General features: G+C 41.2%; 1 long non-coding RNA gene across 1 annotated transcript; it reads left to right on the forward strand.

Annotated features, from left to right (window-relative positions):
* Positions 1-904: 904 nt before the first annotated feature.
* LOC129531550 (uncharacterized) lies at positions 905-12828 on the forward strand. Its single transcript, XR_010130005.1, has 4 exons — positions 905-1041; positions 4360-4566; positions 4737-4827; positions 11123-12828. It is a non-coding gene; the product is annotated as an uncharacterized lncRNA (long non-coding RNA).
* Positions 12829-22719: the final 9891 nt, after the last annotated feature.

Below are 22719 nucleotides of genomic sequence, written 5' to 3' on the forward strand. Positions count from 1 at the left end.
TTCTGTTTTGAGAAAGGGGCAAGTTCATTAACTTTGATCAGGATGGGATGGGGAACACTGAGTGATGTATTTGGCAGATCTTTACACTCATATCTCTCTTGGAATCCTAAGGTGATAGACAGATTAGAGAGTAGGGGGAGAGGAAAACTTTTTTATGATTAAGAGAGGCTTCATTGAGAACCTTTTTATGTGTTTGACCTTCTCTCCCCTGGTCCAGTTGCCCCTCGTGGAGACTCCACAGACCTCTGTTTATATCATTCACAGGATGTGCTCCCTGAAATAAGCTGAATAATATCCACCAAGATGTCCATGTTCTTATCCCCAGAACCTGTCAATGTTACCTGATGTGGCAAAGGGGGCTGTGTAGATGCAACCAAGTTAAGGATATTGATTGACCTGGGAAGATTCTTCCGGATTATCCTAGTGGGCCCAATGTCATCATAGTGGTCCTTATAAGAGGAACACAGGAGAAGCCCATGTCACACAGAAGTAGAAGATGTGATGATGGAAACAGAAGGTTGGAGTGATGAAGGGAAAAGGTCACAGGCCAAGAAAGGCAGGCAAACTTCAGAAGCTAGAAAAGGCAAGGAAATGGATTCTCCTCTAGAACCTCCAGAGTAAATCAGCCCTGCTAACACTTTGACTTTAGCCCAGTGAAACTGCTCTGAGATTTCTGACCTCCAAAACTGTAAGAGAATAAATTTGCACTGGTTTAGTCACCAGGTTTGTGGCAATTTACTACAGCAGCCACAGAAAATTAAAACATTCCACTTAATGACTTTTCCACTCATAAATCCGTCTCTTTGAATAGAGACCACATGCTCTTCTATATCTCCTAGCACTGGGCACTCTGTCAGTTAGTTCCTTCGGAATACAAGAAACAGAAACATTCCAATCAACTCCAATAAAGGATGTTCAATATAATGACACACGAGAAAGACAGGAATTGGCAAAACTGTCCCAGCAGCTGCCCTGCTAAGCCTTGTGGCCACTGGAACATCCTTTAGCAAACAGTGTTAGTTTTGGTCATTGGGCAGAAAGGTCAGTAACTCAGCAACATTAGTGGCTATTCCCTCAGACATGTCTGTTTTTGTGAGTCAATTTCTCTTTCCCCTGCTGCCACCAATTACCCAAGGGAGTATTTTTATATCAGAAAACACTTAATGACAAGATCCTGTATCTATTGTTTAAACTCTCTTTAAGAACCAAGCTGATCTTTTGATCTATCACCACCCAGGTGGGGGCAAAGCTGTCTCATGAAACCAACTTTTCTTTGATGCTGGCCAACCTATAGATGGCTGTTTGGGGGTTGGGTGCTGACCCCTGGTTCAAGCAGCTATGGTCAGGATAACAGAGCCCAGAGAGACTTCTCCAATCCACTGGTGCAGAATCCGCTCTCAAAAAATACTTTTTTGAAGGGAAGTGGCCCATGGAGGTACAAAAGAAATGTAAGATGTGGTCCCTGCCCATAAGAACTTTGTCATCTAGGAGTAGAAGGAAAATACATATAGAACAATTTTATATGGAGATACACACAGACACAGACACACACACACACACACACACACACACACAAATAGATATTTGGGAAATATATATGGAATAGGACAGCATTATATTCGATAGCCAAGTATCCCAATACAGTAAAGTATCCTTTGTTAGATAAATAAAATTAGAGGCCAGGAGCGGTGGCTCACACCTGTAATCCCAGCACTTTGGGAGGCCAAGGTGGGTGGATCACCTGAGATCAGGAGTTTGAGACTAGCCTGGCCAATGTGGCGAAACCCCGTCTCTACTAAAAATACAAAAATTAGCTGGGCATGGTGGCAGTGCTTGTAATCCCAGCTACTCAGGAGGCTGAGGCAGGAGAATCGCTTGAACCCAGGAGGCGGAGGTTGCAGTGAGCCAAGATTGCACCATTGCACTCCAGCCTGGACGACAAGAACACAACTCCATCTCCAAAAAAAAAAATAGAGATTATTACATTATCAATAGCCTTTTTTCTTCCCTAATGAGATATCTTGGCCTATATGAATTCACTTTCATTTCCATGTTTCTTTTGAGCAGTTCCAAGATTTAGCTTGTAATAGGGAATGTAGTAGTTAGGTTTGTTAGGGTTGTAAGCATAGCAGGGTAAACTGAGACTTTTTTCCCCCTTGCCACCTTTCCATACCTCTGTAGTTATAGAAAAAAATAGAGGATATAGAAAAAATATTTGTAAAAACCTACTGTTTAGGGAGAAGCAATCTAAGCATGGCACCTTGTATGTTCACCTTTTAAAAGAAACCTTTGTAATGGCACAATGTCAGGGCCATAGGTTCTCATGAGAAAGAGCTATGTTATGTTACTAGAAGTACAAAAAATTGAACCCAACTGGGAGTCTTTGAAGAGAAACAAATCCCTAAGGTGAGGTGTGTTTAATTTCAGGAATTTGGGAGAAGAAATCTCAGTTAAGAGAAGAAGTTCCCATACCTTTTCCCCATTGAGAAGCCTAGACCCCTCTTCTCCCTCCCCTCCCAGGAGTCTGCAGTCAGTGGGGAGGAAAGCCAGAGGCATCCTGAGAATGCCTGACACAGCCAAAACTGCCCAATCACTAGAAGAATCTTAGGGCCTGGAGTCAAATTATTTTTGTAGGAAGGAAAATGTTCCCTGGAAAAAAATGGGGAAAGTAGAGGCGTTAAAATGGCAAAGGGGGACATGGGGAAAAAGGCAGAGGGTGGAAGGAGGGGAAGAGAAAGAAGGGTGGGTGAAGAAGAAAGGGCATGTCCTCAAGGAACACCCTCAGAAGGCCTGGGCAGTGAGGTCTCACCTTTTGTGCATTGTAAAGGAAAGAGGAGCTAGAGTAGACCCACAATGCTTGATTTCCTCTCCTTGGTTGGGTAAGCTTTGAGAACAAGACAGAAGCCCTTCAGTGAAAACTGGCTTCACTCTTCCTCCAAACACTGGGTGCTCTTTGTTTGAGGAAGCAGGGAAAAGAAAGATGGAAGGGAGGAAGGATAATTCTGGTCCCCCATGGTCAATAGGCAGGCATGGGTCAGTTTCTTCAAGGGTGCTGAGATGGTGTAAAACAGACTGGGGGAAGAATAATTGGAAGGCATACCTTGAATCAATAGCTCCAAATCATCAAGTCAAAAATGCATGAAATGTTTGGGTGGAGAAACAGGCACAGACAGGGTGCCTCTTCAAGTCGGCATCATCTGTTACAGAACAAACTGAATATATAGGCATCATTTTAACACTGCATAGCCAAAGAGTCCCAGAAAAGTTTCTGGTAAGCAGGAAACGGTGAATGGAAATCAATCATCACTAACTCGATATGCATAAAATATTACTATAGTCTCATTGTTTAATATTCTGCCTTTACTGACTTTAATGAATATAAGCTTATTTGCCATGAATTTTATAGATTTATGCATGACCTCAGCTTTCCTAATCCAATTTTTCTCATAAGGTTTACATATTCCTCAATGAGAAATTCTTCCAAGATAAAAGTTTTCAAAAAATCTCCACAGTTGGTCATGAACAAAATATTATTATGGCCAAGTGGTGGAGCACTGCCATTAGCTGACAAATAAGTCAGAGGTGTGGCAGATATTTTGACAGGATAATAATAATGGCCCTTATTTATTGATTACTACTTACAGCCTCTGTGCTCTACAGTCTCTCATTTAATCTTTCCAACAACACGGTGAGGTGTTGTTATCCCCACTTTGCAGATGTGAAATCTGAGACAAGGAAAGTGTGAGTGAGTTGCTCAAAGTTTCATTAACTAATAAGTAGCAGAGAGGGGGTTTGAACCTAAACCCCTCTGAATCTGAAGCGTGTATGTGCCGCCGGAAGGTGGGGCGGTGGAGAGAGCTTGTGATGGGCCTGAAGGGATGGGTGGGAATTTTATGTGGAAAGTCAAAGAGGAGAAATTCAAACTGGGCCTGAGAGGGAGGAGTAAGGGCAAGGAGGGAGAGCTGGGGAGGCCAACCTCCTTGGGATGAGGTTCACTACAGAACCCAGCTAAATCTGAAGATGGAAACTGAGTGAGGGCCAAATGAGGGAGCCCTGGAACCACAGGCTGAGGAGTTTCCACATGATTCATCACCACAAAGGGTGTTCTTGGGATTTCTAGTCTTCGTTTGAATGATGCAAGCAGTTCATCTCATTTAAGAATCCTTTAGGCCATTTTAAACGTGATTGTTTTTAGCAACAATGATTTTGGCAGGAAGTGAAGAGGCTGAAGTGTAGAGGGAGGGAGGATAGGGATAGAGAGAGTATGGTGGTTCAGTAGGCTAAAGGAAAATATTTTGATAAAAGTAATCACTCATGTAAACTGATTTTCCTAATTTAATTTCCCTGGGACAATGTCAGGTCCTGCAAATACAGGAAGAGGAGCAAGGGGAGAACAAATGGATTCTTTCACTTCTGCAGAAGGCTTCAGCTTGGATTCAGTTGAGAGGTACATGGTGGCTGATTTTTGCAATCAAGCTGAGGAGTTTTCATCTTAAGCTTGGACCTTCATAGCTGATCATGGCAGCTGACTTCTGTTTCCAAATCAACTATCCTCGCTCTGGGGAGGTGAGCTCTTGGAGTGGACTGCTGGTTGTGAGTCCTGTTTCAGGAGACCATTTAGTCAGGGCAGCGGAAACTGGTGGATTTTATTCAGGGCCTCTGTGCCAGACACCTATTTATGTTATGTCATTTGGTTCCCCCAATAATCTTGTAAAATTATGATTCCTCTGCAACAGCTGTGGAAACAGGCTCAGCACAAGCACCAAAGAGTACAGAGCTAGAAAGCAGAGGAAAAAGGATTTGAACCTGACTCTTTCTAACTCCAAGGTCAGTGCTCTTTCTTCCCTATCACTGTAGACTGCAGGTTAAAACAAACAACCAAACAAATTAAGCACAGGAGACAGGGAGAGGGAGAAGGAGGAAATACCATGATTAGATTCTAAGGAGAACAAAAGAAAAAGAAAATCGAAGAAGTTTGCCTAGTTTAGATGCAAGGTTAGGTTAAGACCTGTAACTTTTGGCCCCCAGTGCAGTGGTCAACACTGAGCTGGGGGCTGACAAATGTTCTGCTCTCCTCTAGAATTTGACTCTTCTAAAAGAAATCTCTCCACACCCCATCTTTCTCTCTCTCTCTCTCTGTCTCTCCTTCCCAGAAAGAAATGAACCTGAAGCACCCCTCATGATGATGTGAGCATGCTGGATTGCTGCAAGGGCCTTAATCCCTGGGAGATTTATATCTGTGACTTCACTATGAAAACAAAACTATCTTCCCCGCCCTGTCAGGGTGCAACAATTAGAAAAGAATGTGAGGTTTACTTTTGACGAAGCATGTGGTTCATAATAGAGCCTCTTTTACCAATGGGATGATTTGTAGCTAAAATATAAAAACCATGGGCTGAAAAGGAAAAGAATAAAGAAAACATAACAGAATTCCTATTAGCCCTCTTCAGAACAGGGAAACAAAGGGTAAGCTTTGACAATGAACTGTAATACATTTTTGAATATTTTGTTCTGCATTAAGATGCAGTATTTTTTTCTGCATTAAGACTGTAAGTCATTGTGCACTTGGAAGTTGGTTTTGTATTAATTTACATAGGATGGACCTACTTTCCCTGTAATTATAAAAACATCTCAAGACATGCAGGACGGGTGTTCAGAGAATGCCACTGATTTCTGAGCCACTGCAGATAATTACACATTAATATGGGCGGTATGAGGACTTGATCTGATCCCATTCTACACCTGTGAGGATAATGGGACTTCCACCCCTTAGGTCACGTGGGCATAATGACTTCAGGTAGTCTTAAGGCAATACAGTCTTAAGCCAATGAGGGTCATAGCAGTAACAAGCTAGAAACTGAACAGTTAGGTATTCTGGAGGCAGCAGGGCTCAGGGTAATAGTCAAGGCCCAGGCAAGATGCAGACTCAAACAGTCTGAGGTTGTCATGATCAGAGATATCAGAAAAGACTGAAGACAGTCATAGAACCAAGGAGAGCTCCATGGGAGCTAGCAGAATTTTCAAAACCTACTACTATCTGCTCCTTAACATGGTAGGGGCCATGTTTTGCACCCTACTCCATTCCCCAATACCTGCCATAGATCCTTACCCTAGAGCCATGCACATCAGGGGTTGGTTGAACACCTGAAGTCTTTGATCATCATTTACACTCCTGGGCATCAAGTCTATGCTACCAAAAGAAATCCCAATGGGAAAAAGCCATCTCCTAGCTTTTTGAGTAGCAAAATTATCTAGGACCTCATAACCTTTCCATTTCCATAGCTGAAATCTGCCTGACATTCTCCACTTGGAGTTGAAGTCCAGTTTGATTGAGGTGGGGTAGGTGCTTCATTTTCTAAAAATGGACTGGTTTGAATCCCAGTGTGGTCTAAATTTAGAAACTGAGACCTTGACCTCCTTTTCAACTTTCTGCTCCAGAGAAAGTTACTAATAATCAGCTGCCTAACTATACCAAACCACTTTGGAAGCTCAGTTGAGCAACACACATACTAGAGTTGGTGTTACATGAAGTAGATGGACAGGGTCCTTTCTCAAGGGTAAAACAAATGCTTAAATCATTTCATATCTTTTCTCCTTCCTTCCCCTGAGCTTCTGCAATAATTCACATGCATTTCTGTTAGTTCTTATCATGTATTGTTTTAATTACTTGATTTTTAAACTGTGAACTCTTTGTGGATATAGATCAAGCTTAGAGCCTGAGACATAATAGAACATTATATAACAGTTGCTGATGATCGCTTGAGCCCAGGAGTTTGAGACCACCCTGGGCAACATACTGAGACCCTATTTCTATATTAAAAAAAAAAAAAGAATTTGATGCTCAGCTGTACAAAGTGCAGTTAGTAGACAGCCTCCATCGGCAGTGCCTTCAGATTGCATCCTGGGCATTGGAACTGATTCCACGCTCTGCTGCAGCTCCCAGGCAATGACTGAGCTTGGTGGGGGCACTAGGGTGTGTCCATTTCTGCCCAATGTGGAACTCTTCTAGTGACCATCTGTGTTCTAGGGTTTCCATTGGGTTGAGCTGAGGTTTTCCTGGCCCCATTTTGTTTCCTCTTCCCTTGTATTTCAGATATCAGATATTCATCACCGTCTGAAGACTTTCTATGCCCCATGCTACTCTCTCCCCTTTTATCTTTCACAGACTTCACTTCCCAATAAATCTCTTACACTGCTATCTCCACCCCCTGAGTCTGTTTCCCAGAGAATCTGTACTAACACACCTACACAATGCCTCGGGCAGATATATTATCTTCCTTAAGGCATGATGGAGAGATTTCATTAACTTGAATGCACAGTGTCTCCTGCCACAACTGTAGCCTTGTTGAAATGCCCCCCGAAGAAAGCCATTGGATCCTCATGTTGTTCATGCAAAAATGCCATCTCATGGGGGTGGCTAGACCAGAGAATGGGGTATTCTAAGTCAGCATGCCCGACACTGGCTCTTTGCAAGCTTGGATCACAGCCTGAAAGAAACCCGAGCACTCCTCCATGGGTAGGGAGGAACACTGAACACATTTGGAGTTGATAAGGGAAACAACTGCATTTGAATGAGGTTTAAGAGGGTTCTTGGATGAGACCCTTAAGAAGTCTAGTGCTTTTCTTTCACTCTGGCATTTTACATTTTTTGGCACAAGATATGTTAATGCTTGGAATGAAGTTATCACAAGATAACTTGTTTTGCCAAAGAACCAACTACTGCTTCAAGACTTACATCCCCTTCATCTCTTGTTTGCTTCTGCCTTGCCACAGATGTTGCACTCCTGTGATTTCTGGTAGTCCCACTGGTAGCCAACAGTGAGACAGGTGGAAGTCGAATTAAAGATATAGCCAAGGAAATCAAAAAGCCTGAGTCCTATTACTTATCCACTTGCTGCTTGCAATTTGGCATCTTTGATGACTGTTGGAACCCCTCTCCTTATTATGAGGCATTTCAGCCGGACAGCAGACACAGACTTCTTTTATTATATAATGCCTGATATGGTTTGGATGTTTGTCCCCTTCAAATCTCAGGTTGAAATGTGATTTTCAGTGTTGGAGGTGGAGCCTGGTGGGAGGTGTTTGGATCATGGGGGCGGATCTCTCAAGAATGGCTTAGAAGCTCTGCCCTTGGTTATGAGTGAGTTCTCACTCTGGTAGTTCACACAAGATCTGGTGGTTTAAAAGAGTTTGGCACCTCCCCTCTCTTGCTCCCACTCTCACCATGTGACATGCTGGCTTCCCTTCCCTTCCACCATGATTGTAAGCTTCCTGAGGCCATAGATAGAGGAGGATGCTGGAGCTGTGCTTGTACAGCCTGCAGAACTGTGAGCCAATTAAACCTTTTTTCTTTATAAGTTACCCAGCCTCAAATATTTCTTTATAGCAACACAAGAACAGCCTAATACAATGCCTCAATACTGGATGCTGAAAACATAATTTCTTCAGCTGTGACTTTGTGTGCTCAACTACATGGAAAACAAGGAAAATTTTAAAAAGCCTCAATTCAGACATGCTTTAAGTTAATACAACAATAGGATGGCTGGTGCAGTTTTTTTTAATACTAGCTTTTCTTTTTCTTTTTTTAACTTTTAAGTCCAGGGGTACATGTTCAGGTTTGTTACACAGGTAAACTTCTGTCATGGGGGTTTGTTGTACAGATTATTTCATCACTCAGATATTAAGCCTAGTACCTATTAGTTATTTTTCCTGATCCTTTCCCTCCTCCTACTCTGGTGCACAGTTTTAAGAAGCAGAATATGTTGACAGAGCTGACAGCTTCCTCCATAGTGCCTTCCGTGACCTCTCCTTGGCTCCAGCCACACCAGTCATTCATCAACCCCATAGGCCCTTGGGCAGGAGTCTGTATAACTCCAGTTGGTTTTGCATATTTTTATGCCCTGTCTAGGAGTTGGAAGGAACTAGAGACGTTGTTATAGAATAACCTCTCTTTGAAAGCAGGAAGCCCCTCTCATATAGAGTAGGCATCTCTTAATCAGGCATTAGGTTCTAAAGTCAGCATGTAGGGCAAAATCAGGTGTTGTCAACAACACCTTTGACAATCCTGACATGAGAGACTTGCAGGAGCTGAAGCAATGAAGGTGGGGTTTGGGTGGTAAGCAGAGCTGTTTCCGTGGTCTCACTCTTACCCTTGGGCATAAACAGCCTTATAAGTGGAATGGCAGGGAGGATCATCTACACTATTTAAAATTTTTTAAATGTTTATGTCAAAGTTACTCATGTGTATTTTATTAAATTAAACTATTTCACCAGGTTTGTTACAAAAATTATCAGCTTCCCCACCTTCACTTTCCCTTTCCCAGAAGCAATGATTTTCAGCTGAAATGACTGAACGTCCATACATGCTTGTATTGCTACTTTTGGGGTTTTCATTTTTAGGCATTATTTATTGATTTCCTACCATGATGGAAGACAGAGAATTTAGTTCTCTTTCATTCCTCCTCCCCATCAACCACCACACACTTTTTCAGTTTCCCCATCCTTCCATTGCAGTTATATTATAATTTTGGTTGAATCAATATTCAGCGGTTACATTTTTATAACTATGTTAGTGGTTTCCACAGCTGAACCATGTTGTAAACATTTTTCCTTTCCTGAACAACCTTTTATTTTCCCTAGAGTTAATAATTATTTTTGGTCTTTTTGCTTGCTTGGTTTTCTATATACTTACATTAAAGTAACTTCAAACTCTTCACCAGTTGTTCCAATCTCCTGCCCGTATGTTCAAACGTATTGATGGTCAGTCAATTTCATCTCAGAGAATCTCCTGGAGCCTTCTGGCCTGTTCCTATATGGTCTGGTATTATAACTGCTGTCCTGGCTCACCCTTCCATATCATCCTGGGCATATCTTTGGCCTTTATACTGTGTTGGATCTTCTCTTTCCTGTACTCCATGTCCTTTTCTTTTTGGCTTAATCCCCTGTTATGATGGAGCACACCTTACAGAAACTTCTTAAGAAAGGATGGATAGAAAGTACATTTTTTGAAATCATGCATGTCTGAGAATGTTCTTATTCTATCCCATTTTACTGATGGTTTGTCTGAGTATAGAATTTCAGGTTGTAGATTGTTTTTGCTCAGAATTTTGAAGGTATTGCTCCGTAGTTCTAACTTCCAACATTGCAACTGCAAAGTATGATAAAATTCTAACTCCTGTTTCTTTGTAAGTGTATTTTCTCTCTGAAACCCTGTTGTATCTTATCTTTGTCCCCAGCATTCTAAAATTTCATAATAATTTACAGTGATATTGGTATGTTTTTATTCATTGGGTTGGGCACTTTGTGGTTCTTTCAGTGTGGTAACTCATGTCTTTCAATTCTGGAAAGTTTTCTTAAATAATTTATGTGTTGATTTTCTTCCCTGATTTTATCTATTCCCTTTATCTGTGTCACCTATTGTTTGCATATTTGACTTCTTAAACTATTTTTTCTTTTTTTCTTCTATTTTGCATCTCCTTATCTTTTTGCTCTATTTGCTGAAAGATTTCTTCAATTTTATCTTTCAATCCCTCTGTAGAGTTTTTTAGTTCGATTCTCATATTTTTAATTTCTAAGAGCTCTTTTTTCTCTATGACTATTTCTTTTTAATAAAACATCCTGATGTTGTTTCATGATTGCAATATCTTCTCCCTAAAGATATTGACATAGGACTGGAATGTACATATACAGTCATGTGTCACTTAACAGCAGGGATATATCTGAGAAATGGATGGGTAGGTGATTTCATTGTTGTGAAAACATCGTAGAGTGTACTTACACAAACCTAGATAGTGTAGATTACTATACACCTAGGCTATATGGTACAGCCAATTACACCTAGGCTACAAATCTGTACAGCATATTATTGTACTGAGTACTGTAGGCAATTGTAACATAATGGTAACATAATGGTATTTGTGTATTTAAACATATTTATACATAGAAAAGTTACAGTAAAAAAATACACAGGCATTATAATCCTATGGGACCATCATGATATATGCAGCCTGTTACTGACCCAAACGTAGTTATACAGCACATGATTGTACATATGCTCTTTTCTCTTACAAAATCTTCACTTCCTCTAAATTGATTTATTTTTGTGTTTGTTTCCAACCAACAGAAGCAGGATACACATTCTTCTCAAGTGCACGTGAGACATTCTCCAGGATAGATCATATGTTAGGCCACAAAACAAGTCTCAACAAATTTAAGAAGATTGAAATAATATCAAGTATCTTTTCTAACCACAATGGTATGATAGAAATTAATAACAGGAGGAATTCTGGACAATTCACAAATATGTGGAAATTAAATGACATGCTCCTGAACAATCAACCAATGGGTCAAAGAAGAAATGTAAAGGAAAATTTAAAAATATCTTGAGACAAATGAAGATGGAAACACAACATACTGAGACTTATAGGATGCAGCAAAAGCAGTTTCTAAGAGGAAAGTTTACAGCAATACATGCCTACATTAAAAAAGAAGCATCTCAAATAAACAACTTAATGTCATACCTCAGTAAACAAGAAAAAAGTAAAAATTAAACCCAAAATTAGAAGAACAAAGGAAATAACAAAGATCAGAGCAGAAATAAATGAAATAGAGACTAGAAAACAATAGATAAACAAAGTGAATAATTGGTTTTCAAAAACATAAACAAAATTGACAAAACTTTAGCTAGATTAACAAAGAAAAATAAGTAAAATTAGAAGTGAAAGAGGGAACATTACAACTGATACCACAGAAATACACAGAATCATAAGGGACTACTATGAATAATTACACAGCAGCAAATTGGATAACCTAGAAGAAATGGGTAAATTCCTGGAAACATATGACATGCTAAGACTGAATCATGAAGAAATAGAAAATCTGAACAGATCAATAATGAGTAAGGAGATTGAACCAGAAATAAAAATATTCCATCAAAGAAAAACTCAGGGATTGCTTCAAGGCTAAATTCTACCAAACATTTAAAGAAGAATTAATACCAGTTTTCTCAAGCTCTTCCAAAAAAATTGAAGAGGAGGAATTCTTCTAAACTCATTTTACAAGCCAACATTACCCTGACACCAAAGCCAGACAACGACACGGCAAGAAAAGACAATTACAGGCCTATATGCCTAATGAACAAAGATGCAAAAATCTTCCACAAAATATGAGCAAACCAAATTCAATAGCACATTAAAAAGACCATTCACCATAATCAAGTGGGATTTATCTTTGGGATGCAAAGATAGTTTGACATATGCAAATCAAGAATTGTAATATACTGCATTAACAGAATGAAGGAAAAAAACATATGATTATCTCAGTAGATGCACAAAAAGCATTTGACAAAGTTCAACATCTTTTCATGATACAAACTCAACAAACTAGATAATGTACTTCAACACAATAAATGCCATATATAATAAGCCCACAGCTAACATCATACTAGTGCAAAGTTAAAAACTTTTCCTCTAAGATCTGGAACAAGACAAGGATGCCCACTCTCACCATTTCTATTCAACATAATACTGGAAATCCTAGCCAAAGCAATTAGGCAAGAAAAATAAAAGGTATCCAAATTATGAAAAAGTTAAATTGTCTCTGCTCATAGATGACATGATTTTCTTTCTAGGAAACCCTAAAACTGTCACACACAAAAAAAAACTTGTTAGAATAAATGAATGCAGTAAAGTTACAAGAAACAAATCAACATACAAAAATCAGTAGTATTTCTATTGCTCACATTAGAAGCTTTCCTCATATGTCTGATGGTCTTTGGTTATGTTTACATGTTTGAGGCACTAAAAAACTGATTAAAGTCTTCAAAACATGGATGGGTCTTGTTGAATATACTTTCTTTATAGGGTGATCTGGCTGGAACTCCCAATGTCAATATCTTAAGATGTTTCCTCTTGAGCTAGTCAGGTTTCCCAGAGAAGGTATGTCCAATCTTCTGCCTGTAAGGTGAATGCCTGGATTCCAGTGTTCTGGCAGCTGATTGTTTTGGAAATTTTGTAGTATAAATCCAGTTCCCTCTCTGCTTTCCCAAAGCTGCCCAAGGATGTAGTTTTCTCTGTTTTGTTATTATTTACCACATGCTTCCAATACATTGCTATAATTGTCTCTTTTCTCATTCTTCTCACTCTTGATTTAAAATATCCAGGAGTTTGGGATGGAGTGAAAATAGAAGAATGCATTCAATCCATCATCTGAACCAGAATTCACGATTTTTGTTCTCTTTTCATTTTTGGCTTAACACAAAAAAATTGGATTCATATAATTTATACAATCATAAACATTTTCTTTCAAGGGGTTATAGTGATATTTGTTGAGTATCCTACAGTTTATAATTTTTTTCCACTCTAGATCCCATTTGGTTTTTACTATGTCCTAGTGTTATAGAAACTATTATCCCTCATTTTTAAGTATGAGAATACTCAGGTTTAGAGAAGGTGTACCCTATTCAATTTTCAACACTTGGTAAGGAGTTGAGATAAGACTCTAAAACCAGATTTCCTGACTCCACATTTGACTTTTCTTTTGTCACCTGCATTAGGCATTTTTTGTGAACAATTTCTGTGAGTTGAACTAGTCAATCTGCAATGCAGCCTTTTTCACCAGTGGATGGATGGTATTCAGCTGTCTTGGATGAAGCATAATGGGGTTGTAAAAGCTGAGGAATTCTGAGTCCAGGACGTTCGATGAGTGTTGAAGTTGTCCTTGGTGATGGCAGGTAGGCTATGAGTGAGATGCCAGAACTCCCAAAGAAGGATGGTGGTGACTGATGGGAGGTCAACAGATGACAGCAACAAGGCAGGCAAAAAGAACATGGTGTATCTGAGCATCCTAAACCTCAAAGGAGGAAGAGATCTTAGTTTAGGTAGATGGTAGATGTGCAAAGAGAAGACTGGTGAAGGCTGACTTTGCAAAAGGCTGACCCTCCCTCCTGGTCCCTGTAAGAATGAGGTCTATCACAGAATTAGGTCTTACAGAATCCAAATAAGACAATGAAGGGGAGGAAACATTGGGTATATAGATTGAAGATGCAGATGGGATAATGATGAGAGAATGAGGTTTGGAAAGAATTGGGATGAGATTTAGTGAAAAGAAGAGTTGGGAGAAAGTAGGTTCAGAGCAATTCAAGGTTGTGTATGTGACCTTGAGTGAAATAATAAAAATCCTTGCAACCGGAGTAGTTGAGGATAGCAGCAAGGCACTTAGAGCTTTGTTTCAGTTTCTTCCTTTTTCCAATGGAAGCGTGTCTGTCTTCACCTGTAGCATGTCCTGGCTTGCCAGCCTGGCCCACAGGGCTCTTTCTCGTCTGTGACTACCAAAGGCATTGCGTGAAGGATTTGGTCTGGAGCCAAAGTAAATAGCAGCTGAGAGACACACAACAGTTGGTGTCTGGCTCAGATGACTCTGGCGCCTTCCTAGACAACCCTCCTCCCCTCAAAATGTCTGCTTGGCTCAATGAAAATGAAAATTAACATTTGTACAGTGCTTTGGGGTTTACCAGCCACTTCCACACAAAGCACTTAATTTCGTCCTACCAACTATGCTGGTGGTAAGTATTATGATTCCCATTTTACAGGTGAAGAAATCCTCAACTCCCTCCATGACAACTGAGTTACATTCAGTAATTCATTAACTCACCCTGAACATCAGCTTTCTTAGTAATAAAATGGAGGTAAGACCTATCATGAAGTTGTTTTGAGAATTAAATAGGATTATATGTATACAATGCTTACACAGAGTTGACATTCCATAAATGTTCATTCTATAGCCCCACTTAAATGACTCATCCCAATTGGAGTCTCCATCTGCCTTGCCAATAAGGAACAAGCCATTTCTAAAGGGTGAAAGGAATAATTTATAAATATGCAGCTTTAGTGACTGTGATGTATTATGAGGATGGCCCCAGAAATTTCTTCCATTCCTAGATACATGCTTCTTTGCAATGTTAATTTGTCATCCAATAAAAGGCAGAGTCTATTTCCTCTGCCCCTTGAATTTTGGCTGGCACTATGATGTGCTTTGATCAATGGAATGTGGCAGAAGTGATATTGAGCCCTGAGTGTCTGCTTTCACCTTCTTGATGCCCTGTGACTCCCAGGCTTAAGAAAACCCAGACTGGTCTCCTTGAGGATGAGTGATCACATGGGGAGAGTGTCCTACTCATCGCAGTAGTTCCAGTCATCTCCACTGAGGCCCAAGACATGTGATTGAGGCTGGCTGGGACCAGTGAGTCTCCAACTCCCCACACCTTCACCTGCCAACTGACTGCAGTGAACATGACCTCAGGTGAGACTGGCAGAGGAACTGCCCAGCTGAACCTGGTCCAAATTACAGAAGCATAAGCAAATACATGGTTTACATGGTTGTCATTGTAGGCCACAAATTTTGAGGTAGACTGTTGTGAGGAAATAGATAAGCAATACATGATTAAGGTGAGACAGAAGGAATACGTTTAGAGGGTAAGATTGTACAGATACTGAACAGGGGTATAAAGGGAGCTCACAGCATCTTTCTCCTGTAACTATGGTTGATTGTTATAAACCTAATGAATTTGTGAAGACCTACTGCTCTGACATATGTAATTCTTTGATAAACAGATATGCTATAATCTTACATCCAGGGAGTTCCAAGCTGAGAGTCTCATTAACTTCCACTTCATCCTTATGACCAATAAAGGGTCAGACCATCTGTGTCTGATAGAGGGTCTTGGGAATATCCCCGACATCATCCTCAGTCAAGCTTGGGGCCAAACCTCTCAGTCCTTGATCTCTGTCAATCCTTGTGGCCATGTGGTGGGAGCACGCTCACCTCATCATCATCTAATCAGCTCCTCAGAGATCTCTAAATTGTTCTGGAGGAAATAATGCTCAGAAAAGTGGATGTGGAAGCAGGCAGGACGGAAATAAGGTATTTCAGCATAAGCCGAACTGATTATTCCAGACCTGACCCTATCTGGGCCAATTTAAGCATTTCAGAGGAATTTTGGTTTGAAGAGGCTGAGATAATCCCTGAAGTCCTTTACAACCAAAGTGAAACGTCAGAAGCAGATTGTTCTTCTCTGAGCAGGGAAGTCCATGGCGTAGTTCTCAGAGTACCTGGTAGTTTCTACCCTGAACTTGCCCACAGACAGGGAAGAAGGCCGAAGTGACTTCATGCAGTGAAAACAAACCACATTCTCCCTGAAAATCAAAAAAAGAAGCTGGTTTCTGAGAAGTTAGTCCATGGGCCAATGGGAAAACACTAGTAAAATCCACATGCTTTGGGATGCAGGTTACTGTGTGGATTCTAAGAGTCCTCCCTTCCTTCTTAGGTTCAGTCCCAGTGCCACCATCCCTAATGCACTAGGATCCATTTTATTAGGTTGGTGCAAAAGTAATCACGGGTTTTGCCATGACTTTTAATGTAACCCGCGATTACTTCTGCACCAACATCATAGTTAAATCTCTCACTGCCCCTCTTGTTCTCTTTGTCAACAGCAGAGATGAGGTGAAGAAGTCAGGGAGAGCAGAAATGGCCCTGGTTTCTGAGCTTCGCTTTCTCTACACAATTTCAATGTCCATGAGTGTGGGGAGAAGAGAGGGTGAGGCTGCCAGCTGGAGCCACCACTGCTCAATGTTAAGTGCTTGGAGTGTGGTACGCAGCCCACCCATGTGCCCCGTCAGCCAGCCAGCAGCATTTATGGAGGCTCCAAGGGGACTCAGCCTGCTGGAGATGACACCAGGGATAAGGCAATCTGGCTCCAGCATGGACCTGTTGCATGAATTTAAGCAGGTTAATTAAATTAACATTTCTGAGGCATGCCACAGTTTACATTATGCTTTCAAAAGTACTTTTGAATGAATCCTCTCCCCCCGAACACATATGTGACACATGATATATTTTTTTCATATTTAAAAGGTGAAGAAACCGAGGTCCAGAGAGGCAAAGTGGTTTTCCAAAGTCACCACATGTCAGATATCATCAGAGTCTGTTGCCTCCAAGCCCTTTGCTTTTCTTTTCTTTTTTTTTTTTTTTTAAAGCATCCAGTTATTTTATTCAGTCATTTCCTGAGCATGCTGGATGCAAAGCCCAGGTGCTTTTCATACCACACTGAGCCACCTCTTGTATATTTACTTCTCTGAGCCTGAGTTCCATCATCATTAAAACAACAACAATTTTATTGTGTGAGGTAAGCATGTTACCTGTGTTATCTCATTTAATCCTTAAAATAACCTATGGGCAGAAACTATTTTTATCCCTGTTTTACAGATGAGAGAATTGGGGCTTAGAGAGATTAGAAACCTGCCCAAGCCAAAGCCCATACTCCTAGCCATCTTGCTATGTAAGTTCCTAACTGTCATATGGAATCCCTACCCACATCACTAGGTGATACTGAAGATAAAATTAGGTGGTGCATGAGAAAATGTTTTTTGGAAGTTAAACATGTGTAGCATAAATATAAAGAAAAATAAAAATATATACTCCTGAAGATCTTATATGATAACAAAGCTCAAAAGAACTCCCCCCAAAAACTGACACAACCACAAATCTTCACTGACATTAAGTAGCAGAGACAGCTATATATAAACAACCTGCAACAGGAGGGTCCTAGAACCCAGAAGCATTAGTCCTGGAGGACTTCCTGAAAGAGGTGAGTTTTGGCTAAGTTCCTGTCAATGATGCTGGCATAGACTATAAGAGAGGAGACTGGGCACAGTGGCTCATGCCTGTAATCCCAGCACTTTGAGAGGCCAAGGCAGGCGGATCACCTGAGGTCAGGAGTTCGAGACCAGCCTGGCCAACATAAGGAAACGCTATCTCTACTAAAAATAAAAAATTAGCCAGGCGTGGTGGTGGACACTTACAATCCCAGCTACTTGGGAGGCTGAGGTAGGAGAATCACTTGAACCTGGTAGGTGGAGGTTGCAGTGAGTCAAGATCATGCCACTGCACTCCAGCCTGGGCAACAGAGTGGTGAGACTCTGTCTCAAAAAAAAAAAAAAAAAAAAAAAATAAGAGAGGAGAGGCATTCCAAGCAGAAGCTCTGGCCAGCAGGGCCACACTGCTCCATTGAGCAGGTGTCCAGGCAGGAATAGAGATTCTGGTTAGAGTGGGTGGAAGTAGACTGGGCTCTAAGGCCATAGAAATATGTGTGTGTGACAGATAGGGCCACTCGTCCCCCACCCTCTGCAGTGTTGTACACAATAGCTTCCACATTATCCTAAACACAGACCACAACTCATCCACTGAGCAGGTTTTGCTGCTACAATCCTCAATCTCCTGAAAAATCAAAATACACTCTCTGATCTTGGCACGAACGCTTGCTCTCACTTGTGGGCCTTTTCCATGGACTTTTATGTCTCTGTTTATTTTGTGCTTCATGAGTGGCTCATGCCTTTAAAGGAAATGCACTAACCTTGGCCTGTCATTATGGTCCTGTGCTCGCCCCGCTCCTGGGATGGGTGAGCCTGGGCTTTTAATTTGCTGTGATGGGAGATAATTGTTGCTTGAGTTTCCACCTCTGAAAATAAACCAGGGTGGTGCTTCCCGGCTGGAAATCCACAGAAGCAAGCTCACCCCTGGGGCCTGTGCCAGAGGAGGCTTAAGCCGTGGCTGGAGTGACTGATCTTAACATCCCTCACTCCTTTCCTTTTCTGGATTTCAAAACATACAATTAGTGTTTTCTTTAAGAGCCCAAGATGGCAAAGTTACGAAAGTTCGGGAGACTTTTTAATATTGTATGCAAGAATTCTAGAGGTGGGACTCCGGGAGACCGGTAACACATTTGATGGTGGAAGCTCTGTTATTCCAGGTCACTGTGTGAGGCAAGGTGGGGTGGAGCCCCCAGCCAACCGGCACTGAACATTTAATGAGATTGAGAGGTAAGCTCATTGTTAGCTACTAAGATTTGGGAGTTGTTTGTTGCCACAGCATAAACTGGCCTACCCTGACTATAAAAATACATGAAGCACTTAGCATAGTCCCTAGAGCATCACAGCCTCATAATAAGTGATAACTCTTATTTTGATAGAGCTGTCTTGAAGCAATCACACAGAGTCTAGCACAGTTCTGAGCAAATGCTTGTATACTTTTTTACAATGACAGAGGATGAGTTCAAAGTCAGCAGAGGCTATCAGAACCCAGGAAAATACTGGGCCCAAGAGAAATGAAACCCTTTCCAGAAATGGGAGAGAGAGGACTGCTATTTGCCCCACGTGTAGAGTCAAGTAATCATATGCTCCAGTTTTCACTAACTAGAAACTTGTTCCCATTTCTACTCTCAGTGAAGTTATTTCTGAGGCCTGAGTCTGATGTATTCTCAGCTCAGAATATCAGGTAACAGAAGCTAGATACCTGATCCCCAAATTTGTCATTAATTACTTAGTGCAGAAACCAAGGTGTCATAAGGGTATTTTTTTTTTTATTTCGCTCAGTAAGTTATAAAACTCTAAGAACCTCAGTTACATTAGCGTAAAGGCAGCCGCAGTTTAAGAAGCTGACCATTTTTTCCAGGGCAGTATTTAGTGCCAAAAGGAGTTTATTACATTTATTACAAATAAGAAGAGGCAGTGCAGGTAGAAGCTAAGAGTGTGGCCTTGGGTGCTCACCCACAAGATGTAGGCTTACATTCTAATTCCTCAACTACAAGGTGGTATGGGTTTAAGAACTTAGAACTATTCTTTATGCACAGGGATCACTCAGTAAATAATAAGCCTCATTATACACACTAAATTGGTTGATGATTTTTAACATTTATATTATTGTTTTAGTCATTTATTTATTCAAAAAATATTTGCTTCAAACTTTCTCAGTGCCACTACCTCATTTAATCTTCTCAGTGACTCTATAAGATCAGGAAAATTGCTCTCACTTTATAAGTAATTAAATAGAGGCACAGAGACAGTAATCCTAAGCCCACATAGCCAGTTAAATGGAAGAGCTGAGTTTAAACCCAGATCTTAAATAGGAAAATCCTACAAAGTCTTAGTTCATTGGGAAGTGGATCTTGTGAGTAGATTCAAAAATCTTCACAGCTTCTAAAAAGGGGGAAGAGATTGTTCTAATACCACCCAGCCCACTCTGAGGTCCAGTTTGTATGTGATAGGGATATTTAATATAGAAAGGTATGTTGACAAGGGTGTGAGTCATCTCCTGAAGATAAATACCATCTGTGCATGGAACATGTGGTTAAATAAGGGAAATGCATGTCAATAAAGAGTGGCCATCTCCCCTGAAAGCCGTGCAGACCCAACACGGTAGCCAAGGGCCACTATCCATTGCTCTCTCACCCGAGAGGTCTCTTGAAGAAGGATGCAGAGTTGGACCTCGAAATCAGTCATTCAACACACGTCTAAATATTTTCTAGCAAGTTAAACACTCTCTCAGGCATCTTACCTTCATATAGCTTCATTGCATGATAAAGTGATTCTATCTCAGGAAAAAAAAATCATGGATAAAAAGAGAGACTTGCATGTTTAGACTCTTGTCATTAACAATGCACACAAAGAGCTACTGTGATCACCAGTGTTTCCTGGACCAAAAAGGGGTAAAGAGGGCTGAAGTGTTTTATGAGTTAGCCCATTCCTTGATAACTTCAGCTTTCAAGTTTTGCCAGCTGCTGCCAAGCTGGAGAATTAGATGCATTGTATTTCATTATGTTTCATTCATTAATTCAACCAATGTTGCTTGGGCACCCTCTAATGAACTTAATGAGTGTGGCCAGGTTCTGTGAGTAAGGCAAAGATGAATTCCCTGCCCTGGGGGAGCTTGCAGTCTGGTAGGAGACAGAAGTACCCCAAAGGAAGGTTCTAGAAAAGCAGGGCCAAACACAAAGTACTAGCTGCTGTCCAGGAGTGGAGTGGAGTCTGGACTAGAAGATGATGACAGTATTTGAGTCAGGTTTTACCAAAATACTTGTATTACTGGTAAGCTCAGTGTGCATTCTCTGGCTAAGCCCTGAGAGGGAGGGAACTGGAGTCCTGTGAAAGAAACTGCTTCCCTGCCACTGGGGCCCTGCACCTCCCTGGTCTCTAGCAGATGCTGCCTCTCCGTTCAGCACAGAAATGGGAAGCCTACCCCTCTCCACCAGATCTCACAAGACCCCTCATCAGTAGGGCCCCTTCAGCCTCTGACTCACCCATTCCAGGGCTCAGTCTGAGGTGCCTGTGGGAAGAAAAGACCCATGGCTGGGTGGGTGCCTTTCCTCTCTCTCTAGACTCAACACCACCTGCCTAAGCACAGACTCTTCCTTGATCTAAAACAAAAAGCCCCCATGTACATCCATTCTTTGAAACAATGCCTGGGGCTAGGGAAATGATCTCCCCTAGAGTGACTGTAATTCATCATTCCAAACTGAGAAACTGTCGAGAGTGGCAAATGCAAGCCGGAAGGGTCTCTAGAACCATAGTCCTAAGCCAGGACCATCCCAGGAAAACAGATCTGCAACCATTCTTGTTCCCAATTACATCCAGTCTCTGCTGGCCCTGCCACAGGCTCTGGGGACTCAGTGCTTTATGGGTGCTGTATTTACATTTGCTGGCCAAGAGATGCAAAATAAAACCACGGTCAAATTTCAATTGCCTGCCTAGAAATATAAGACCAGTACCCAGGAATTGGAATAAAGAGCTGGTTTAGGGGTTTGAACTTCCACCAAATTGACTCAACCACCATGTAACCGGAGGCCCCAGTTTTTGGGACATAGCTGTCTATAGTCTGATTGGTGGCATTTTTCAGGCAGAATAAGGAAATTATCTCAGTCAAGAATGCATTTGTCCTAATTTGTACTGATTTGCTGCTGCCCGTTCAAAGGATCTTATTTAAGACCAGAGTAATTTGTTTTCTGTGCTGCCTTGAACAAAACTCCTCCCTGCACTTGAGCGTATAATATTTGTAGACATTTGTCTTCAGGCTAGTGCAGTAATCTTCCTTGTATGCAACTGGGTTTTCTCTGAAAAGACAGTTGTTTAAAGTTCAGCCCAACGTTTATTGACTTTTTTTGTGCTTGTATCTACAGAGAAATCATAGTCACTGGTTTGAACGGACTAATCAAGACCTATGAACTGCTGTCTGCACTAATATCCACTTTCCCAGAGATCAAAGCCACGTGGCTGGGGAGACAGACTTTCAGCTGCTTTTCTTGCATCCTTTTCTGATCAGAGTGATTTATCACTTGAATGCCATCATCGGGTCACAGGCTTTTTACTTCAGATATTTGGTATCAGACTGTTGAGTATCAGATGATTTAGCATTTGAGTTTATGCTTAATCTGTCTTATAAACAACCCTGTGATTTAAAAGAAAATGAAAGCCTCTTCTATGAGGAAAGCCTTGTCTATGGGACTCTAAGAAATGGAAGGAGGCAATATTTAGGAAATCCAGTAGGCCTCATTTAATCTCTCCTTCCTTTAACCCAGGGATAGACCAGCATGTTGTGATGAGGACGTTCTATCCCTGAGCCAGGATGAAATGGTGCAGGATGAGGGCATTGTTCCTCACTGTGCAGGAAGGAAGAACAGGGATCATTTGCCTCCATTTTTCAGAGATTCCTGGCTCCTCTTGACCCTGAACTCCCCATTGTATTTTTGGGAAGAATACCCACAGTACTTCCACAGACAGAAAAACCTCGAGGGCAAAGCCCAAATGTTATGGTTGCTATGATCTCTCTACTAACCTCAAAGAATAAACTACAACATTCCAAGCATATGGATCTCTATGTGGCCCCTGCCAGGAA

Source organism: Gorilla gorilla, chromosome 12, assembly GCF_029281585.2.
Source record: "Gorilla gorilla gorilla isolate KB3781 chromosome 12, NHGRI_mGorGor1-v2.1_pri, whole genome shotgun sequence".
Classification (NCBI taxonomy): domain Eukaryota; kingdom Metazoa; phylum Chordata; class Mammalia; order Primates; family Hominidae; genus Gorilla; species Gorilla gorilla.